The sequence below is a fragment of the Pseudophryne corroboree genome, chromosome 4 (genome assembly GCF_028390025.1).
Source record: "Pseudophryne corroboree isolate aPseCor3 chromosome 4, aPseCor3.hap2, whole genome shotgun sequence".
Classification (NCBI taxonomy): domain Eukaryota; kingdom Metazoa; phylum Chordata; class Amphibia; order Anura; family Myobatrachidae; genus Pseudophryne; species Pseudophryne corroboree.
This window is the reverse complement of record NC_086447.1, coordinates 168,767,713-168,773,712: the sequence shown is the minus strand read 5'-3', so window position 1 is coordinate 168,773,712 and position 6,000 is coordinate 168,767,713.

Here is a 6,000-nt window from a genome sequence, read left to right as displayed (position 1 = left end):
TGAGCCGTGAACATTCACAGCGGCGGCTGAGGCTAAGTAGTTGTAGCTGAGACAGGGCATTAGCGCACATCATCTGAGACCTCAGCACCGCTGCTAAAAGAGCTGTGCAGTGCCATTCACAGTGGCGGCTGAGGCTCAGTGGTTGTAGCGGATGCCGGGCATGAAGCAGGAGGCAGAGTGTGTGGCTAGCGCAAGCAGCTGTAGCTGTCAGCGGAGGCAGTGCTGACTCGGTACCTGTAGTAGGAGGCGGCTGCCTGCCGGAGGACATCGAAAGCGGGTGGCGCTGGTGCTTGTCGGAGCAGCTCCTGAATACATTCTCATAACAGGGGAGGAGCGATGGCTGGTTCCATGCTCGTGTTTTGGATCTGGATTGGTTTAGCCAAAACCACACTTTCGTGTTTTGGTTTTGGATGATTTAAAAAAAAAAAAAAAACATAAAGCCAGCTAAAATCACAGAATTTGAGGGTAATTTTGTTCCTACAGTATTGTTAACCATTTCCACTCATTTCCAGTAGTGAGGAGCGGGTTCGGTTCCTTGAGATCCGAACCCCCCCGAACTTCATCCATTTTACACGCTTCTGAGGCAGACTCGGATCTTCCCGCCTTGCTCGGTTAACCCGAGCGCGCCCGAACGTCATCATCCCGCTGTCGGATTCTCGCAAGATTCGGATTCTATATAAGGAGCCACGCGTCGCCGCCAATTTCACTCGTGCATTGGAGATGATAGCGAGAGGACGTGCAGCGTTCTATCAGTTTCTGTGTTCAGTGTGCTGCAAATATCTGTGCTCAGTGTGCTGCAAATATCTGTGCTCAGTGTGCTGCAAATATCTGTGCTCAGTATGCTTGCAAATATCTGTGCTCAGTGTGCTGAAAATATCTATGTTCTCTGCCTGAAAAACGCTCCATATCTGTGCTGCATTGTAGTATATAGTAGGAGGACAGTGCAGAATTTTACTGACCACCAGTAATATATAGCAGTACGGTACAGTAGTCCACTGCTCTACCTACCTCTGTGTCGTCAAGTATACTATCCATCCATAACTGTGCTGCATTTTAGTTGTGCGCAGTATATATAGTAGGAGGACAGTGCAGAATTTTGCTGACCAACATATATAGCAGTACGGTACAGTAGTCCACTGCTCTACCTATGTGTCGTCAAGTATACTATACATCCATACCTGTGCTGCATTTTAGTTGTGCACAGTATATATAGTAGGAGGACAGTGCAGAATTTTGCTGACCACCAGTATATATATAGCAGTACGGTAGAGTAGTCCACTGCTCTACCTACCTCTGTGTCGTCAAGTATACTATCCATCCACACCTGTGCTGCATTTTAGTTGTGCTTAGTATATATAGTAGGAGGACAGTGCAGAATTTTTCTGACCACCAGTATATATATAGTAGTACGGTACAGTAGTCCACTGCTCTACCTCTGCGTCGTCAAGTATACTATCCATCCATACCTGTGCTGCATTTTAGTTGTGCGCAGTATATATAGTAGGAGGACAGTGCAGAATTTTGCTGACCACCAGTATATATATAGCAGTATGGTACAGTAGTCCACTGCTCTACCTACCTCTGTGTCGTCAAGTATACTATCCATCCATACCTGTGCTGCATTTTAGTTGTGCGCAGTATATATAGTAGGAGGACAGTGCAGAATTTTGCTGACCACCAGTATATATATAGCAGTACGGTACAGTAGTCCACTGCTCTACCTACCTCTGTGTCGTCAAGTATACTAACCATCCATACCTGTGCTGCATTTTAGTTGTGCGCAGTATATATAGTAGGAGGACAGTGCAGAATTTTGCTGACCACCAGTATATATATAGCAGTACAGTACAGTAGTCCACTGCTTTACCTACCTCTGTGTCGTCAAGTATACTATCCATCCATACCTGTGCTGCATTTTAGTTGTGCACAGTATATATAGTAGGAGGACAGTGCAGAATTTTGCTGATCACCAGTATATATATAGCAGTACGGTACAGTAGTCCATTGCTCTACCTCTGTGTTGTCAAATATACTATCCATCCATACCTGTGCTGCATTTAAGTTGTGCGCAGTATATACAGTAGGAGGACAGTGCAGAATTTGCTGACCACCAGTATATATATAGCAGTACGGTACAGTAGTCCACTGCTCTACCTACCTCTGTGTCGTCAAGTATACTATCCATCCATACCTGTGCTGCATTTTAGTTGTGCACAGTATATATAGTAGGAGGACAGTGCAGAATTTTGCTGACCACCAATATATATATAGCAGTACGGTAGAGTAGTCCACTGCTCTACCTACCTCTGTGTCGTCAAGTATACTATCCATCCACACCTGTGCTGCATTTTAGTTGTGCTTAGTATATATAGTAGGAGGACAGTGCAGAATTTTGCTGACCACCAGTATATATATAGTAGTACGGTACAGTAGTCCACTGCTCTACCTCTGTGTCATCAAGTATACTATCCATCCATACCTGTGCTGCATTTTAGTTGTGCGCAGTATATATAGTAGGAGGAATTATTTTAACAGAAATGCGGACAACAGGTGTCAAGCCGTGTGTTACCTTTGTCAAGCTGTAATAAGTAGGGGTAAGGACGTTAACCACCTAGAAACATCCTCCCTTATACGTCACCTGGAGCGCATTCATCAGAAGTCATTGACAAGTTCAAAATTTTTGGGTGACAGCGGAAGCAGTCCACTGACAACTAAATCCCTTCCTCTTATAACCAAGCTCCTGCAAACCACACCACCAACTCCCTCAGTGTCAATTTCCTCCTTAGACAGGAAAGCCAATAGTCCTGCAGGCCATGTCACTGGCAAGTCTGACCAGTCCTCTCCTGCCTGGGATTCCTCCGATGCATCCTTGACTGTAACGCCTACTGCTGCTGGCTCTGCTGTTGTTGCTGCTGGGAGTCGATTGTCATCCCAGAGTGGGAAGTCGGAAGACCACTTGTACTACTTCCAGTAAGCAATTGACTGTCCAACAGTCCTTTGCGAGAAAGATGAAATATCACAGCAGTCATCCTGCTGCAAAGCAGATAACTCAGGCCTTGGCAGCCTGGGTGGTGTTAAACGTGTGTCCGGTATCCACCGTTAATTCACAGGGAATTAGAAAATTTATTGAGTTAGTATGTTCCCCTGTACCAAATACCATCTAGTTTCCACTTCTCTAGGCAGGCGATACCGAGAATGTACAGAGACCTCAGAAAAAGAGTCACCAGTGTCCTAAAAAATGCAGTTGTACCCAATGTCCACTTAACCACGGACATGTGGACAAGTGGAGCAGGGCAGACTCAGGACTATATGACTGTGAAAGCCCACTGGGTAGATGTATTGCCTCCTGCAGCAAGAACAGCAGCGGCGGCACCAGTAGCAGCATATTGCAAACGCCAACTCGTTCCTAGGCAGGCTACGCTTTGTATCACCGCTTTCCAGAAGAGGCACACAGCTGACAACCTCTTACGGAAACTCGGACAACGCCATCAATATTGTGCGTGCATTACATGTGGGCAAATTCCAGCACGTCCCATGTTTTGCACATACATTGAATTTGGTGGTGCAGAATTTTTTTAAAAACAACAGGGGCGTGCAAGAGATGCTGTCGGTGGCCCGAAGAATTGCGGGCCACTTTTGGCATTCAGTCACCTCGTGCCGAAGACTGGAGCACCAGCAAACACTCCTGAACATGCCCCGCCATCATCTGAAGCAAGAGGTGGTAATGAGGTGGAATCCAACCCTCTACATGCTTCAGAGGATGGAGGAGCAGCAAAAGGCCATTCAAGCCTATACAGCTACCTACGATATAGGCAAAGGAGGGGGAATGCACCTGACTCAAGCGCAGTGGAGAATGAATTCAACGTTGTGCAAGGTTCTGCAACCCTTTGAACTTGCCACACGTGAAGTCAGTTCAGACACTGCCAGCCTGAGTCAGGTCATTCCCCTCATCAGGCTTTTGCAGAAGAAGCTGGAGAGATTGAAGGAGGAGCTAAAACAGAGCGATTCCGCTAGGCATGTGGGACTTGTGGATGGAGCCCTTAATTCGCTTAACCAGGATTCACAGGTGGTCAATCTGTTGAAATCAGAGCACTACATTTTGGCCACCGTGCTCGATCCTAGATTTAAAACCTACGTTGTATCTCTCTTTCCGGCAGACACAAGTCTGCAGAGGTTCAAAGACCTGCTGGTGAGAAAATTGTCAAGTCAAGCGGAACGTGACCCATCAACAGCTCCTCCTTCACATTCTCCCGCAACTGGGGGTGCGAGGAAAAGGCTAAGAATTCCAAGCCCACCCGCTGGCGGTGATGCAGGGCAGTATGGAGCGAGTGCTGACATCTGGGCCGGACTGAAGGACCTGCCAACGATTACTGACATGTCGTCTTTTGTCACTGCATATGATTCTGTCACCATTGAAAGAATGGTGGAGGATTATATGAGTGACCGCATCCAAGTACGTACGGACTGTACGTATATTGGCAGGAAAAAGAGGCAATTTGGAGGCCCCTGCACAAACTGGCTTTATTTTACCTAAGTTCCCCCCCCTCCAGTGTGTACTCCAAAAGAGTGTTTAGTGCAGCCACTCACCTTGTCAACAATCGGCGTACGAGGTTACTTCCAGAAAATGTGGAGAAGATGATGTTCATCAAAATGAATAATAATCAATTCCTCCGTGGAGACATTCACCAGCAATTGCCTCCAGAAAGTACACAGGGACCTGAGATGGTGGATTCCAGTGGGGACGAATTAATAATCTGTGAGGAGGGGGATGTACACAGTGAAAGGGGTGAGGAATCGGACGATGAGGAGGAGGTAGACATCTTGCCTCTATAGAGCCAGTTTCTGCAAGGAGAGATTGATTGCTTCTTTTTTGGTGGGGGCCCAAACCAACCAGTCATTTCAGTCACAGTCGTGTGGCAGACCCTGTCGCTGAAATGATGGGTTTGTTAAAGTGTGCATGTCCTGTTTATACAACATAAGGGTGGGTGGGAGGGCCCAAGGACAATTCCATCTTGCACCTCTTTTTTCTTTCATTTATCTTTGCATCATGTGCTGTTTGGGGACTATTTTTTGAAGTGCCATCCTGTCTTACACTGCAGTGCCACTCCTAGATGGGCCAGGTGTTTGTGTCGGTCACTTGGGTTGCTTTGCTTAGCCATCCAGCGACCTTGGTGCACCTCTTTTTTTCTTTGCATCATGTGCTGTTTGGGGACTATTTTTTGAAGTGCCATCATGTCTGACACTGCAGTGCCACTCCTAGATGGGCCAGGTGTTTGTGTGGCCACTTGGGTTGCTTAGCTTAGCCATCCAGCGACCTTGGTGCACCTCTTTTTTTCTTTGCATCATGTGCTGTTTGGGGACTATTTTTAAAATCTGCCATCCTGTCTGACACTGCAGTGTCACTCCTAGATGGGCCAGGTGTTTGTTTCGGCTACTTTGGTTGCTCAGCATAGTCATCCAGCGACCTCGGTGCAAATTTTAGGACTAAAAATAATATTGTGAGGTGTGAGGTGTTCAGAGTAGACTGAAAATGAGTGTAAATTATGGTTATTGAGGTTAATAATACTATGGGATCAAAATGACCCCCAAATTCTATGATTTAAGCTGTTTTTGAGGGTTTTTTGTAAAAAAAAAACACCCAAATCCAAAACACACACGAATCCGACAAAAAATGTTCAGGGAGGTTTTGGCAAAACGCGTCCGAATCCAAAACACGGCAGTGGAACCGAATCCAAAATCAAAACACAAAACCCGAAAAATTTCCGGTGCACATCTCTACCGTATACCCTTAGCCACCTTCGGCTGTAATTTTGCATCTTCATAGTCGACACTAGAGTCAGTATCTGTGTTGGTATCTGTGTCATCAATCTGGGATATGGTGCGGTTCTCAGACCCTGAAGGACCTGGCGCCCCAGGGACAGGCATGGACTGGCTACCTGACTGATCCCTAGCTTCTGCCTTGTCTAATCTTTTATGCAATAGATTGACATTTGCATTCAA